The 17,223-nt window shown below is 41.2% G+C and overlaps 1 long non-coding RNA gene across 2 annotated transcripts in view; it reads right to left on the bottom strand.

The window, feature by feature from the left end:
* The window catches only part of LOC136875016 (uncharacterized), a 62,769-nt gene extending 53,076 nt beyond the window's left edge, over positions 1 to 9,693 (bottom strand). The window contains exons 1-2 of one of the 2 annotated variants that reach the window (XR_010860340.2): positions 9,592 to 9,632; positions 2,959 to 3,095 (exon numbers count right to left, since the gene is read on the bottom strand). This is a non-coding gene — a long non-coding RNA (uncharacterized lncRNA). Of the gene's footprint in view, positions 1 to 2,958; positions 3,096 to 9,591 lie in introns of both variants that reach the window. The other variant, XR_010860341.2, reaches the window with a different exon arrangement.
* Positions 9,694 to 17,223: the final 7,530 nt, after the last annotated feature.

Here is a 17,223-nt window from a genome sequence, read left to right as displayed (position 1 = left end):
AGATGCTGCATACAGGAAAATCAAGGAAAACTTTGGAGAAAGGAAATCTAGGTGTATGAATATTAAGAGCTCAGATGGAAAGCCACTTCTAGGGAAAGAAGACAAAGCAGAAAGATGGCAGGAGCATATCCAACAGTTGTATCAAGGTAACGATGTAGATAATTTGGTTCTGGAACATGAAGGGGCTGTTGATGCTGATGAAATGGGAGACCCAATTTTGAGGTCAGAGTTTAACAGAGCTGTGAGTGACCTAAATAGGAACAAGGCACCTGGAATTGATGATATTCCCTCTGAATTACTGACTGCCTTAGGAGAAGCCAGCATGGTAAGGTTATTTCATTTAGTGTGCAAGATGTATGAGACAGGAGAAGTCCCATCCGATTTTCGGCAGAATGTTGTTATACCTATTCCCAAGAAAGCCGGTGCTGACAGGTGTGAAAACTACCGCACTATTAGTTTAGTATCTCATGCCTGCAAAATTTTAACACGTATTATTTACAGAAGAATGGAAAAACAAGTTGAAGCTGAGTTGGGGGAAGATCAATTTGGCTTCAGAAGAAATGTAGGAACACGTGAAGCAATCCTGACTTTACGTCTGATCTTAGAGGATCGAATCAAGAAGGACAAGCCCACGTACATGGCATTCGTAGATCTAGAAAAGGCATTCGATAATGTTGATTGGACCAGGCTATTTATGATTCTGAAGATGATAGGGATCAGATACCGGGAACGAAGAATTATCTACAGTCTGTATAAAAATCAGTCTGCAGTGATAAGAATCGAGGGCTTTGAAAAAGAAGCAGCAATCCAGAAAGGAGTGAGGCAAGGCTGCAGTTTGTCCCCTCTCCTTTTCAATGTTTACATAGAACAGGCAGTAAAGGAAATCAAAGAGAAATTTGGAAATGGAATCACAGTCCAAGGAGAGGAAATCAAAACCTTGAGATTTGCGGATGATATTGTTATTTTATCTGAGACTGCAGAAGATCTCGAGAAGTTGCTGAATGGTATGGATGAAGTCTTAGGTAAGGAGTACAAGATGAAAATAAATAAGTCCAAAACAAAAGTAATGGAGTGCAGTCGAACGAAGGCAGGTGATGTAGGAAATATTAGATTAGGAAACGAAGTCTTAAAGGAAGTAGATGAATATTGTTACTTGGGTAGTAAAATAACCAACGATGGCAGAAGTAAGGAGGACATAAAATGCAGACTAGCACAAGCAAGGAAGAGCTTTCTTAAGAAAAGAAATTTGCTCACTTCAAACATTGATATCGGAATTAGAAAGATGTTTTTGAAGACTTTTGTGTGGAGCGTGGCATTGTATGGAAGTGAAACATGGACAATAACTAGCTCAGAAAGAAAGAGAATAGAAGCTTTTGAAATGTGGTGTTACAGAAGAATGCTGAAGGTGAGATGGATAGATCGAATCACGAATGAAGAGATACTGAATCGAATTGGTGAGAGGAGATCGATTTGGCTAAATTTGACGAGAAGAAGAGATAGAATGATAGGACACATCTTAAGACACCGAGGACTTGTTCAGTTGGTTTTTGAAGGAAGTGTAGGTGGCAAGAACGGTAGGGGTAGACCAAGGTATGAATATGACAAACAGATTAGAGCAGATGTAGGATGCAATAGTTACGTAGAAATGAAAATGTTAGCACAGGATAGGGTGGCATGGAGAGCTGCATCAAACCAGTCTATGGACTGATGACTCCAACAACAACATTATTATTATTATTATTATTATTACTCTTTTTTAGAAGAACAAATAATCCTCCCTGGCTACGGCCTTGGACACGCTGATTGATGCAGAGGCCGGGTAATTTTATGAATTTGGACGGATACTGTGATAAGGGGCTAGTAGTAATTGAACTATTGACCGTTACAGCGGATAGCTGATGGTGAGGAAAGAAACGGTGAGATCATAGGACTAGACAAATAAATGACCACATAAAAATTAAATTTCAAATATATTTCCTAAATTTCCTCTTTCTCTTTGGTTATTTTCATTTCAGCAGTGTAACAACTAAAGGAATTTTGATACAACACATTAAATAACAATTTGTAAATAATTTAACTCCGAATCCAAAATAAGCACTTCTAAATTTTGTCACAAGTAACAGCTCTTAGAGCTCATCATCAAGCAGGGAGAATGAGCTCCAAATTTCCCAAGGTCTATAAAACTTTACCATAAAGATAAACGCTCTTGCACTATTAACGACCAGGGTTCAAATAAATCAATCAATCAATCAATCAATCAATCAATCAATCAATCAATCAATCAATCAATCAATCAATCAATCAATCAATGTCCTGCATTTAGGGCTATCACCCAGGTGGCAGACTCCATATTAATTGTTTACCTCACTGTCGGCAGCCCTGAAGATGGTTTTCCGTGGTTTCTCACTTTCATGCCAGCCAGATGCTGAGGCTGTACCTTAATTAAGGCCACGGCCGCTTCCTTCCACTTCCTTCCCACTCCTAGCCCTTTCCTGTCCCATCGTTGCCATAAGACCTATCTGTGTCGGTGTGGCGTAAAGCAAATTGTACAAAAAAGAAAATAATATTTACCTAGATTTTTCATGAACGTTTTGAAGGGACTTGGAAAAGAATAGAACATTTCCCTAGGTAATTTATTCTAACCCTTTACTCATTGTCCTTTAAATGAATATTTGCCCCAATTTTCCCTCTTGAATTCATATTATGATCTTTCCTAGTTTTAAAAGCTCCACTCAAGCTTATTCGTCTACCAATGTCATTCCACGCCATTTCTGCACTGACAGCTCGAAACATACCACTTGGGTTTGAACCCACGCTATCTTGGGATCCGGAGGTCGACATCCTACCACTGATCCACAGAGGCAGTTGTACTTCTCTTCAAAACTCTAATTTCCTCCACCAGCAATAGAAATAAACTTCATTCACCTTAGCAGAATGTGAACCGTGCAATCTATTTACCTTAACAGTGCGTGTGGCATAGAAGCGATCTGTTGTTAGTATGGGGAACACGTGCAATCAAGACAGGCACAAGCTGGACCAGATCTATCCGTGACAAAAATGAGAGCTAAGAAGCACGTCAGGATCAACCATCTCACCTAAAACATCGTAAAGAATTTTTGAAGATAATAATAATAACTCAGAAAAATATATAGTCCCACTCATGTAAATGACATATGGATTAAAAGAAAATGTACAGATCTGTACACAGCAACAGATAAGTTTACTGGTGCCGTACCTGTTCCTGTTAAAGCGTCAACAAATATAAGGGAACTTTAAAAAATACTTCCTGTTTACTTACAACGTTGAAATCTTGACACAATTAAAAGAAAACGTTATTAATTCAGAAATCATAATTTTAAAAATTTCGAATTTTTGGTCCCTGACCGGTTACATTAGCCTTTAACGCACACGTCACTCCAATAGTTTATATGGCGTATGGCTTTTAGTGCCGGGAGATCCCAGGACGGGTTCGGCTCTCCCGTAGGCGACCTGCGCGTCGTTATGAGGATGAAATGATGATGAAGACAACACATACACCCAGCCCCCGTGCTAGGGAAATTAACCAATGATGGTTAAAATTCCCGACCCTGCCGGGAATCGAACCCGGGACCCCTGTGACCAAAGGCCTGCAGGCTAACCATTTAGCCATGGAGTCGGACTATTCTACTGGTTTAGAAATTACACGTTATCACTTTTCGCGATCTCTGTCAATTTAATTTTCTGCTTATAAATGAATGTTTTTCTTAAATATTAAGGATTATCAACCAGGCATGAACCCGTTAAACAATATAGACTACCATTAGTTTGTTGAGATGTTCAGCTGAAGTAGAACATTGACTTCTTTTATTCAAGGCTATTCAGTTAAGATCTGAAGTAACTCGCAAACCGTTGACGATATCGAAAAATCTGTTTTCACCTACAGTAATGTTATTAACGGGCTCACAATTGACAGGGTGTATTCATATAACAGTACTTCCTTTTTTTAAGTACAATTACACTGTTTTCGGCCCCTAGCCTTAAACTTACGGACATTACAAATTCAACACTGTGGTGATTTTGTAAATATAATGAGTATTTCTCGACTGAATGGCATTGATTCAATCGTGCTTCATTCACCATCTGAGGTTGCTTGTGCCGGGCTCCTCACTTTCATCTATCCTACCCGAACTCCCTTGGTCAGTTCATGTTATTTGCCGTTCCTGACGGTATTAGAGCATACAAGGCCTAGGTAGTCTTTCATTTTCACACCCTTCGTGGCCTTTTCTTTCTCTGGCGGATACCTTCATTCTTCCAAGTGTCGAGCCTCTTCCTTTTTTTTTTTTTTTTTTGCTATTTGCTTTACGTCGCACTGACACAGTTATGTTTCATGGCGACGATGGGATAGGAAAGGCGTAGGAATGGGAAGGAAGCGGCCTTGGCCTTAATTAAGGTGCAGCCCCAGCATTTGCCTGATGTGAAAACTGGAAACCACGGAAAATCATCTTCAGGACTGCCGACAGTGGGGTTCGAACCCACTATCGCCCGATTACTGGATACTGGCCGCACTTAAGCGACTGCAGCTATCGAGCTCGGTCTTCTTCCATTTTCCGTCCGATTAATGATAATAGAGGATCATTGCCCAGTTGTAGTTTCTCTTGTCACAGATGGATGCATTTTCCATGACTGTTGTTGTTGTTGTTGTTTGAGTCATCCGTCCATAGACTGGTTTGATGCAGCTTTCCATGCCCTATCCTGTGCTAACCTTTTTATTTCTGAATAACTATTGCAGCCTACATCTGCTCTAATCTGCTTGTCATATTCATACCTACCGTTCTTACCGCCTACACTTCCTTCAAAAACCAACTGAACAAGTCTTGGGTGTCTTAAGATATGTCCTATCATTCTACCTCTTCTTCTCGTCAAATTTGGCCTAATCGATCTCCTCTCACCAATTTGATTCAGTATCTCTTCATTCGTAATTCGATTTGTCCATCTCACCTTACGCATTCTCCTGTAACACGACATTTCAAAAGCTTCTATTCTCTTTCTTTCTGAGCTAGTTACCGTTGGCCGTGGGGTTAGGAGCGCGCAGCTGTGGGCTGCATTTGTCAAGTAGTGGGTTCGAACCCCACAGTCGGTAGCCCTGAAGATGGTTTACCGAGGTTTACCATTTTAACACCAGGAAAATGCTGGGGCTGCAGCCTACCTGAATTAAGGCCGCGGTCGCTTCCTTCCCACTCCTAGCCCTTTCCTATCTCATCGTCGCCATAAAACCTGTCTGTGTCTGTGCGACGTAAAGCTGCTTGTTGTATTAGGAGCACGCCATTAGCAATTTTAAGCCGTGTTAGAACCAATCAGGTATCAAAACTTCGTAATTCTGAATATTATGTTTTCTGAATTAATGACGTTCATTACATTGTGTGAAAATTTCAACCTTTCCGCTAATCAGAAATTATTTAAGCAAGTCTGTTGTATTTGTTGTCACAAAGGACCACGGAATTAAGACATTTAAATGGTATTATTTAAGCTTTCAATTATTCACCAAACACTTTCTCCTGAAACTGCTTTGAAATCTTGAGTGATTGTAAATAATGAGCTAGATTTTTCTTTTCTTTACTTTCCTTTTTTGCTAGTTGCTTTACGTCGCTGTGTCGGTGCGACATAAAGCAACTAGCAAAAAAAAGAAAGTATTTCTTGACATCCTCTTCCCAGAGAATTGCTTGTAGTCTTGTTGTTGTTGTTGCTGTAAATCGTAATGGAAAATTCTTAAATACTTAAGGTTCATGTGAATTTGTATACGACGGTGTTGTAATGTTAAGCTAGTTGTAAGCTGAACCTATAGGCCTAGTAGAGTAAGCGGTAGTGTTAAGCACTAGAAATACTTAAGTTGTTTGTGAAATTGTAGCCTATATGATGATACAGGATTTAGTACGTATGTTAAACTAGTAGTATTTCCTATCACATTTTCGTTCCATGGAACTGCTTGTTGTGCTCTTGATGTAATTGTTGTTTGTTGTTTTTGTTGTTGTTGTTTGATAATTAAGTTTTAACTTTATTATGACATTACTGTAAGCGACCATAGCCACCGGCGTATTTCTCAATTGCTATGTAAATGTTAATAAAATAGAATATTATATTATAGTGTACAGTCACCTCGCCGACCCCGTGGTGTAGAGGTAGCATGCTTGCCTCTTACCAGGAGGCCCTTCGATTCCCGGACAGGTCAGCGATTTTTACCTGGACCTAAGGGCTGGTTCTGGGTCTATTCAACCCACGTGATTAGAATTGGGGAGCTATCCGACGGTGAGAGTGCGGCCCCGATCTAGAAAGCCAAGAATAATGGCCGTGCTGACCACACGACACTTCGTAATCTGCAGGACTTCGGGCTGAGCAGTGGTCGCTTGGTAGGCCAAGGCCCTTCAAGGGCTGTAGTGCCATGGGGTTTGAGGGGGGGGGGGGTTACAGTCACCTCAGCTGACAGAATGGCTGCAGTACAGTAAAGGAGAAAAGTACATTGCACGCCCTGTTACAGCATAACTATTGATGATATCGTGTTGATAGATATTTTTCAGACTTAAATATACATATTTTTCTTAAACGTTATGCGCAATTATGAAAAATAGGCATAAATAAAATATTTGTGGTGATTTAAATTTTGGAATCAGGAAAGCATGTTAAAATATTACAATATTACAGAAATCTTTGTCCCGATTCTTTACGGAGTCGGGTACCAAGTGAGATGAATCTTCGTAACGGGTTTTTACAACCGGAGTTAAGGAGATGAGACGAGTTGAAACCCGGTGCCGGCACATAGCCTACTCCTGTCGAATAGCACCAAAGGATCTGATCAAAGCTTTACGTCCCCATCCAACTGACTAATCACCATCAGCAGCATCATATGTTCTTCCTCCATATGAAAACTGCGGCGAGATTTGGAATTCAGTCGAGGCATTTGGCACGCAATCTAGTCATTAGAAATTGTATACCATCACTCGCCTATCCTAGCGGACAACATTCTCATGGTGAACAGTTTTCGATCAACGGGACTCGAACCTGCTAACCACGGTGTCAAATCAAACAGACTTGACGCCTTACCAGTCATGGCCACCAGGCGGGCTTACTACAATAAATGCCCTAAAACCTATTAATAGCTTTATATATACGCAATTTTTCACACAAATATCTGGCATCCGGGAGATAGTGAGTTCGAACCCAACTTTCGGCAGTCCTGAAGAGAATTTTGCGTAGTTTTCTATTTTCACACCAGGTAAATACTGGGGCTGTACCTTAATTAATGCCACGGCCACTTCCTTCTCCCATTTCCTGTCCCATCGTCCCCATAAGACCTATCTGTGTCCATGTTTCACTTCCATACAGTGCCACGCTTCGGATGAAAGTCTTCAGATTTCAGACTTCTAACATTCCACGCTCCGACTCACTGAATGTCAGTATCAATCTTCCTGATGATCAATCCCCCCCACCGCCTCGTGTAGTCCCACCCCGAGATCGAATGTGGGACTATTTTACCTCCTGAATATTCTACCCGGGAGGAAGCCATCATTCATACAGAGAGAGCTGTGTGTCCTCGGGAGTTAGTTACGGCAGTAGTTCCCGTTAATGCGTCAACAAATATAAGGTAGCCCTTCAACTTTCGGCACAATTGAGGAAATTGCTTAATTTTACGTCTTTCGTAGTATGGGGACCGCTACTTTGTCTACTAAGAAAAGTTTTCAACATTAAAGAAGTATTGAGCATTGTCTTGATGCGCGACTTCTCACACTTAACCTGTTTGGAGTTTAGAGACCCTAGGCCACGGCACATCTCTGATCTCCGCCAACATTCGAACTGTCCGTCGACGATGTTTTCGTCGGTGCACGATGTTACCCTACCTGGCCGTCGCACCCCTTACACGCTCTCTCGACCGTCACGGAAGCGCTGGTACCATTCGTAGGCACACACATTTTCGATAAAACTCTGTTTCCATACACCTGCTGCAGCAAGTCGTTTTCCTAAGAATGCAGCACAAATTCATCTTCATACGTTGCTCTGTTTCACTCTTAACGGCATCGCAGCACTAGACCGTACTTCCACAACGCGTAGTACACACGAATTGCACGTCTGGACCACCACACGGCTCCGCGAACAATGACTGACCTCGGTCCAGTAGGACCAACTACACAGGACGCCAGCAATACATTCATCTCATCACAGGCAAATCGCCTTTACAACCTCCATAGCTGATTACAGTTTTTTGAGATTTTGATTCAATACCATACAATAAAACTTTCACCACAGGAACAATAATTGTACGGCGTTTTATCCTCCTCCTCCTTAATCTGCTTACACTCCAGGGTCGGTTTTTCCCTCGGACTCAGCGAGGGATCCCACCTCTACCGCCTCAAGGGCAGTATCCTGGAGCTTCAGACTTTGGGTCGGGGGATACAACTGGGGAGAATGACCAGTACCTTGCCCAGCCGGCCTCACCAGCTATGCTGAACAGGGGCATTGTGGAGGGATGGGAATATTGGATGGGACAGACAAGGAAGAGGGAAGGAAGCGGCCGTGGACTTAAGTTAGGTATCATCCCGGTATTTGCCTGGAGGAGAAGTGGGAAACCACGGAAACCACTTCCAGGATGGCTGAGGTGGGAATCGAACATACCTCTACTCAGTTGACCTCCCGAGGCTGAGTGGATCCCGTTTCAGCCCTCGTACCACTTTTCAAATTTCGTGGCAGAGCCGGGAATCGAACCCGGACCTCCGGGGGTGGCGGCTGCGGACACGGCGTTTTATACAATTATAAAAATAAAAAAAACATTTACTATTTGACTACACACTAAGAAACTAATAGACACTCAAGAGACTGCCAGACTGACAAATGCGCGTGGCAAGTGAGGGAATCACACCTCGGAGCCCATGACGTTGCCAATATATATACACAGTGTGTACGGTATATACTGTACTCCTGCTACCGTTCCTCACAGCACGTGCAAAGTATCCACTACTTACTGTGGCGCTATACAAATCGGTTAGCCGCAACGAGCGACATTTTTTATGTATTTCCGCCAATCATTTTGTTAACAATTAAAGAAAATAAAGGAAAGAATTAGCTGAAAAGACAACAAGGCTTGTACAAACTGCTTTATTTAATAATTCCTATAATTCCTAGTTTCAGGAGACTAAAACGGAATAAAAAATGGTTTCTCCACAAAGTGGGTCCCCCCACAATTGCCGCTACTGTTTGGAAGGGATCTTAAATTGCTTCTAACGTGCTTTAACCGAGATTTTACCCACAGCGAATTGTATATAAAACAGACTACCGGGCGAGTTGGCCGTGCGGTTAGGAGCGCGCATCTGTGAGCTTGCATTCGGGAGATAGTGGGTTCGAATCCCCCTGTCGACAGCCCTGAAAATGGTTTTCCGTGGTTTCCCATTTTCACACCAGGTAAATGCTGGGGTTGTACCTTAATTAAGGCCACGGCCGCTTCCTTCCAACTCCTAGCCTTTTCCTATCCCATAAGACCTATATGTGTCGGTGCGACGAAAAGCCCATAGCAAAAATAAAACAGACTCATTTTACATCACTGGGATAAAAGTATGTTTAAAGCCTTACCAGTTTCTCCATGTCGGCAGAGTAGTGCTGTGTAAATGCCCACTTTTTCCGAGTTATATATAAGTGAAGGTCATTTTGGAAGTTATCGCGACAAGTGTGATAACACAGTACACGGCGGAATTATGAAGCTATTTGTATTCCCCATGTTAATCTAAAACCTGTATTGGACTTCCCCTTGACAGTGGCGTAATCTTAGAACCTTCAAGGCCTGCAGTGCAGTCCCGGGGATTGAGGGGATTTACTGCATAAATAAACTATTTTAATAAAATAAATAATAAATAAATAAATAAATAAATAAATAAATAAATAAATAAATAAATAAATAAATAAATAAATAAATAAATAAATAAATGTACCCAAATGTCTCTCTGCACAGGAACGGCGATATCACGATATTTTTGTTGAATGAATGTCTGGCTCCATGGTTAAATGGTTAGAGTGCTGGTCTTTAGTCCAAAGGGTCCCAGGTTAGATTCCCTGCCGGGTCGGGTTGGTTCATTCCGATGGTTGGGGAGCTTGGTGTATCTTCATCATTAGACCAGCACCAGGCCTTTTCAGAGGCATAAGACTAAAAATCCAAACCCTACAGCACAACAACAACAAAGGGCCATGGCCTACCACTGCTCAGCCCAAAGGACTGCAAATTATGAGGTGTCATGTGGTCAGCATGACGGATCTTCTCGACCGTTATTCTTGTATTTCTATACGGCATCATCATTTCATCATCAGATACCTAATCAATTGCAATCATGTAGCCTGAGTGGAACTCGAACAAGCCCTCAGATCCAAGTAGAAGTGCCTGACCTGGCCGGTAATCGAACCCAGAACCTCCAGGTGAGAGGAAGGCATGTTATCCCTTCATCACGGGGCTGGCACCCACTATGTCATAATAGAGAAATAGCGAGATTAAGAAGACAATGAAGTTTAGAAAGGAACGGAGTAAGGAATGACTGTGAAAGTAAGGAGAGATTAAAGGAAGGAAACTGAATTTAGCAAAAAGGTCAGTAATGAATAACATGATGGCAAACGTAGTTGGCAGTCATATGAATTTTAGAGAAAAATGGAAGGATATGTACTTTAAGGAAGAAACGGTTTCCAGGAAAGACTTTCCAGGGAACATAAATGAACAAGAGGAATATGTATGTGCGGACTTACAGAAAGAAGAATTATTCAGTCATCAGTATGTAAAAGGATAATGTCCAGAAAGAGGAGTTTAGCAATACAGGTAAAATACTGAAGTTTGCCTATGATAATAATGATATTTACAAGAAGATACTGACATTGAAAGCTAGAAAAGCAGCTGGGATTGATAAGATTTCTGGAGATGTACTAAAGGTAATGGGTTGGGGTCTAGTGCCATACCTGAAATATTGATTTAATTATTGTTTGCAAGAAGGAGCTATACCATATGAACTGAGAGTTGCTGTAGTCACCCCAGTGTACAAGGGAAAGAGTGATAAACAAAAAATTGATAATTACAGGCCAGTCAGCTAGACATGTGTTGCATGTAAACTCTGAAAAAAAGAAAACCACTGTATCTGATTATATTAGACACGTTTGCAAAGTTACTACCTGGCTTGACAAAAGACAGTTAAGGTTTAGGAAAGAATATTCCAGTGAGGCTCTATTAGTGAGATTCAACTAAGATACAGCAATATTTTGGATTTAGGAGGTCAAATGGACTGTATTGTTATTGACCTACCCAAGGGTTTTGATAGGGCAGATCATGGGAGACTGCTGAAAAAATTGAGGGCTATGGACTAGACAAAAGGGTGACTGAATGGGTGGCTAAATTTCAAAAAATAGAAAGAGAGAGAGTGAGCAGGAGAGGAGTAGAGAGAGAAGGAGAGAATAGGTGAAGCATTATCTGATTCTGTAACAATTAATATGGGGTTCCCACTGAGCAGTAACATTGGACCTTTATATTTCCTTGTGTATGTAAATGATTAAAGAACTGGAATCACAGATAAGGCTTTTTGCAGATGTTATACTGTATTCTTATTTTTCTTAAGCATTTGTCCCTCGTGGTAGGGGAGGGTTTCTGCTACATGGACTTGTCACCATTTAATTCCATTCTTGGGTCATCTCAGGGTGAAGATTGACACCCTTCAAATCTTTGTGAAGAGTATCAGTCCATAGCTCGTTTTGCCATCCATTTGGTCTCCTACTGACGACTTCTAACATGTAACCTGCCTTTGCGATAGTGTTGGCTCCTGTCCTTTGTGTATGTCCAAACCATCATAGACTACTCTCTTCCATTTCGTTGGGAATTGGTACAACACCAAATCAGCAGCCATGACCTCTTCAATATTGATGCCTCTGACTAGTCTTTCCATAACAGCAGTGATTAGGATTGGTGGATGGGGGAATTCCTCAGTCGTGGTCTTCTCGAAGTAGCTCTCTCTTACCTTCTTCCAATCAACCAATAACTTTCCTGTTTCATCACTGATGCCACATTAGTGCTGGATGTCTTCTGTTTTGCGATGCATCACTTTGGTTATTCAGTATAATTCCTGCTCACCTTCATGCGTGCCTAGTTTTGCATAAAAATCTGCAAATGTAGAGTTTTTGTTGTTGCTATGATTTCTTTGGAGTGCTGCAGGCTATTATTCCAATGAATGGTGTCTTGTTGGCAAGAAATTCTTCTTTCATACCACATTTCTTACCTCATCACTCCAGAGCCATGTATCATTGTAAATTTTCTGCCATCCTGACATTTTTGCTCCAAGAGTAGTGCAAGTAGTATCATGAGCTACCTCCTGCAGTTTGATCCAGCTCTCTTTGACTGTAGTGATTGGTTGCAATGTTATTCGTGCGACAATATTGACCTCCATTTCTTAAAGCGCCACCATTGCATTCTTGCTGTTGAGAGTACAATAGATTTTGGTTTGAGATTATCTTTCATCTTGCTGTTCCTGTACGAAAGGCATGTTCAGAATTCAGGAATTTGATACCCTACTTGCAGATGATTTGTCGATGATGCATTGTGACAGTTTAATATGGCACAACATTTGTATCTAACACTTCTTTAAGGTTTCAACACCTAACAAGGATGTAATTGATCTGCATTCCCTTTGTGCTGCTGTGGTACATGATGAAATGTGAATCAAGCTGTGAATCAGGTGTTTGTGATGACTTGGTCATGGATTTCTGCATAATTGAGGATTTGTTGGCCGTTGTCGTTCTTTTCCCCGAAACCATGTCCACTGTAGGTTGCATGATCTTCCATTCTATGACCAACATATCCATTTATATTAATCAATCACTACTGATCTGCATTTAGGACAGTCGCCCAGATGACAGGTTCTCTATCTGTTGTTTTCCTAGCCTTTTCTTAAATTATTTCAAAGAAATTGGATATTTATTGGTAAGTTGTTCCAATCCCTAATTCCCCTTCCTATCAATGAATATTTGCCCCAATTTTTCCTCTTGAATTCCAACTTTATCTTCATATTGTGATCTTTCCTACTTTTAAAGACACCACTCAAACTTATTCGTCTAATAATGTCATTCCATGCCATCTCTCGACTGACAGCTCGGAACATATCACTTATAATAAATTTCTTACATTTGTTATAGATACTTTCAATACAGATTTGCAATGATTTTAATTACTTGTAACATACTACTTAGACTAGCAGCTTGTCTTCTTTCTCACAAATCTTCACAGCCCAAACTTTGCAACATTTTTTGTAACACTACTCTTTTGTCAGAAATCACCCAGAAAAAATAAAACTGCTATTCTTTGGATTTTGGATTAAAGTACTGATGCATCTGGCATGGCACAACTAGCCATGTTCATTTGTGGCATAGATGCAAATCTTCAAATTACAGAAGAACTGTTGTGTCTTGTATCAATGAAAGGTACAACAGATGCAGATATTCTCACCTCTATGGATGAGTATGTGGAGAGTGTCAGCCTCCTATGGGAATTGCTTATCAATTGCTTGATGACCCTCTTAATTATTATAGGGTCAGATAGAGATTCGCCTACTCTAATTTTCTGAGTTCTATTTTCTAGAAATATAGCCACCCATTCAGTCACTTTTTTGTCAAGTACTATTGCACTCATTTTTTGCCACTAGTCTCCCGTAATCCACCCTATCAAGTGCTTTAGACAGGTCAACTGCGATACAGTCCATTTGACCTCCTGAATCCAAGATATCTGCTTTATCTTGCTGGAATCCTACAAGTGAGCTTCAGTGGAATAACTTTTCCTAAACCCGAACAGCCTTCTATCGAACCAGTTATATATTTTGCAAACATGTCTAATATAATCAGAAAGAATGCCTTCCCAAAGCTTACATGTAATGTATGTCAAACTTACTGGCCTGTAATTTTCAATTTTATGTCTATCACCCTTTACTTTATATACATAGCAACTCTCCATTCATTTGGTATAGCTCCTTCATGCAAACAATAATCAAATAAGTACTTCAGATATGGTAACATATCCCAACCCATTGTCTTTAGCACATCTGCAGAAATCTTATAAATTCCAGCTGATTTTCTACTTTTCAAATTTTGGATCTTATTGTAAGTGTCTTTGTTATCATAGGTAAATTTTAATACTTGTTTAGTACTAGTCACCTCCTCTATCTGGACATTATCCTTGTAAACAACAAGGTTTACATACTGCTGACTGAATACTTCTGCCTTTTGAAGATCCTCACATACACATCCCCGATGTTCATTAATGATTCATGGAATATCCTTCTTGGAACCTGTTTCTGCCTTAAAGTACCTGTACATACCCGTCCATTTTTCATTAAAATTTGTATCTATATCCATTTAGATCAGTGCTGTGAAGCGAGCTGCTACACAGGCAGCGGGAACATTGTGTGGGCACAGGGGTGTGATGTCACAGTATGCTGTGCTCTCGTACACTTTTTGACTGTAGGTTGTATTTGTAGTTAGTAGTTTGTAGTTAGTCTGAGTTAATATAATGGAGCTAGCTAGCCATCTGCCTCTCCTACAGAATTTCTCTCCAATTGACAAAACAATTACCAAATTCATTAGATGGAGATTTGATCAAAGATAATTTAAAAGCAGGGGTGGAAGAATTTAGTCCAAATCTGACAAAACAATATGAGTCAGTAAAACATCAAGATGGACTGTGAATCAACAAATTCAAGACCATGGCGAGGACTTACATAACCAACTTATACAACTTTGTAATAATTTTACTTTTCTTTTTTTTTTTTTTTACTCACTAGCGTTGGATGAAAGTACCAATGCATCTGGCATGGCACAACTAGCTGTATTTATTTCCGGCATAGATGCGAATCTTCAAATTACAGAAGAACTGTTGTATCTTGTATCAATGAAAGGTACAAGAGATGCAGATATTCTTACCTCTATGGATGAGTGTGTGGAGAGTGTCAGTCTCCCATGGGAATTGCTTATGAACGTTACTACAGATGGAGCACTCACAATGGATGGTAGCATGGACTTCTTAACAACAAACTGAAAATGTTTAATTTAAGTGCCAGCTGTGTTTTATTCATTGCATTCTACATCAAGAGAAATTGCTTGATGACCTTGATAGTGAAAACTGTGAGTTACTGTACAGTATTACAGTGAAATATGATGGCTCAGCGGAGGGAAAGTTCCTAACTGTTATTTTGAAATTTGTGAAGAAATAGCGCTGCTCATGAACATGAAAGACAAAGTGATACCAGAACTCTGCAATAATAAGTGGGTGTGTGCTCTGGCTTTCATGGCTATTATGACTGGCTATCTGAATGACTGAATATGTCTTTGCACAGAAAAGGACAAATAGTGTCTCAACTCATAAAAAAACTTAAACTGTAATTAATCCAACATCAGTTAAGAGCAAGGAACAAGGAGTGAAAGTTTAGATGAGAGGGCTAGGATGAAATTAAAGGATTAGGAGGTGTAGGGTTGCGGTGATATTGCATAATGAGGTGGTGAGGAGTCTGACGAGTTCAAGTTGCAGAGGAGGTTGATAGAAGAAATTAGTTGGGGGTAGGGGTGGACGGATGGGTTGACTAGATTGAAATGGAGGACTGGCTCGCCATGGTCGACAATAGGGAGTGTTGGAAGTATGGTGAGGAGGTTGGGGTGGGGAACAAGAGGGCTCCACTTTGAAACACTGTCGATAGATGTAGGCACCAGTGCTGATAAGTTGTTGAACATCATCAGCAGTAGGAAGATGTACTCGGATCGTATATGTAGGGACAGAGGCGCTGTGAATCCTGAACACGCAATGAGCAGGAATGCCTGCTGCCTGGAGTTCCCAGAGAATGTTCCGTTCGGAGATGGTAGGTTCTACACTGCGGATGACAGCTTGATATAGTGTGGACAGGTGGTAGCGGCGACGTTGGCGATGAAGTGGCAGCTGCTGTGGTGTCGTCTCATGGTGGCGAAGGCGATGGCACTGCGGTGGAGTCTAAGATCTTGTCAGGGAGTTACTGGGGACAAGGTTGTGCTGAAGTTGGGGTAAAAGGGAGGGATGATATCATTACAGGCGAAAGATGGCATGACATAACGGTAGTAGCAGGAATATGGTAGGAAATAGAGGCTGATATCATAGTGGTTGTGGTGGTAGTAGTGGTAGTTGTGTGAAGAAGAGGAAAGGAGGGTAATGTTGGTTGATGCGATGGCCTAGGTTAAGGTGCGTTGACAACGGGCATGGTGGTTGGATCTGCTGTGAGCTGAGCTAAGATGGGTTGAGAAGTAGGCTCCACTTGGTAGTATCGGTCGTGAATAGTCACTCTGGCGTCAAGGAGGCGCTTCCACTCTTCCAACGTAGGTAGATAAAGAAGAATCTGCGGTGATGGGGATGAAGTGGAGGCGTCCAACATCTGGTAAACATCGTGGACTGGGAAGCCGGCTGTGTGCAGTGTGCTGCAAATGTCGTCTTTGGATATGGCAGGATGAACATCAGGAATGATGCAGGTGCACATGGTGGTGGGAAGGCTGACTGCCAACTTGGTGTCAGCCTATTTGTGTGATTGAGGTCGGCAAGATAGCAAAATATAGATGGCAAGCCACCCGGCCAAGCAAAAAATATTTGGAGACGTTGCAACGGAGATCAGTTGTCCGTAGAGAGAGGTCGATGAGAGACCAGTCGATGCGTCGTGATTGCCATTGAGACACCACTGCAAGCCTTTTATGCAGGACAATGCAGTGACGGTGCACTAGGGGAAGCATGTGCCTCCACTTGTATGAATACCTGCCTTTGGCCTTTTTATCAAAAATAAGGTTTATAGAAGGAAACCATAATTTAATTTCATCGACTGCAAATATTAAAACATTTATGCTCTTTAGGCTTTCTCAGTCATGAAATTACCAGTGTTTTTCCCCAGTGTAGCAGTGGGCTCATCAGTTGGATTGCTACACCTTTTAAAAATTTCAGAATCTGGGAGTTCTTGAGACCGAATTCAAACTATTTGTCACGCCATTTTCATGAAACGTTGATGACAGAATTTCAGTTAGAACTGGTAGAACTCAAGTGTGATAAGGAATTAAGACAAATTCATTACAACCCCCTGGGGGTAGGGGACGCAGATGGAGAATACACCCACGGTGTCCCATGCCTGTCGTAAGAGGTGGCTAAAAGAGGCAACCAAGGGATGATGTAATTAGAACCATGAGAATAATTGTGAT

Source organism: Anabrus simplex, chromosome 5 (genome assembly GCF_040414725.1).
Source record: "Anabrus simplex isolate iqAnaSimp1 chromosome 5, ASM4041472v1, whole genome shotgun sequence".
Classification (NCBI taxonomy): Eukaryota; Metazoa; Arthropoda; class Insecta; order Orthoptera; family Tettigoniidae; genus Anabrus; species Anabrus simplex.
Note: the sequence above shows the minus strand (reverse complement) of the source record. Positions and strands in the feature narration are given on the sequence as shown.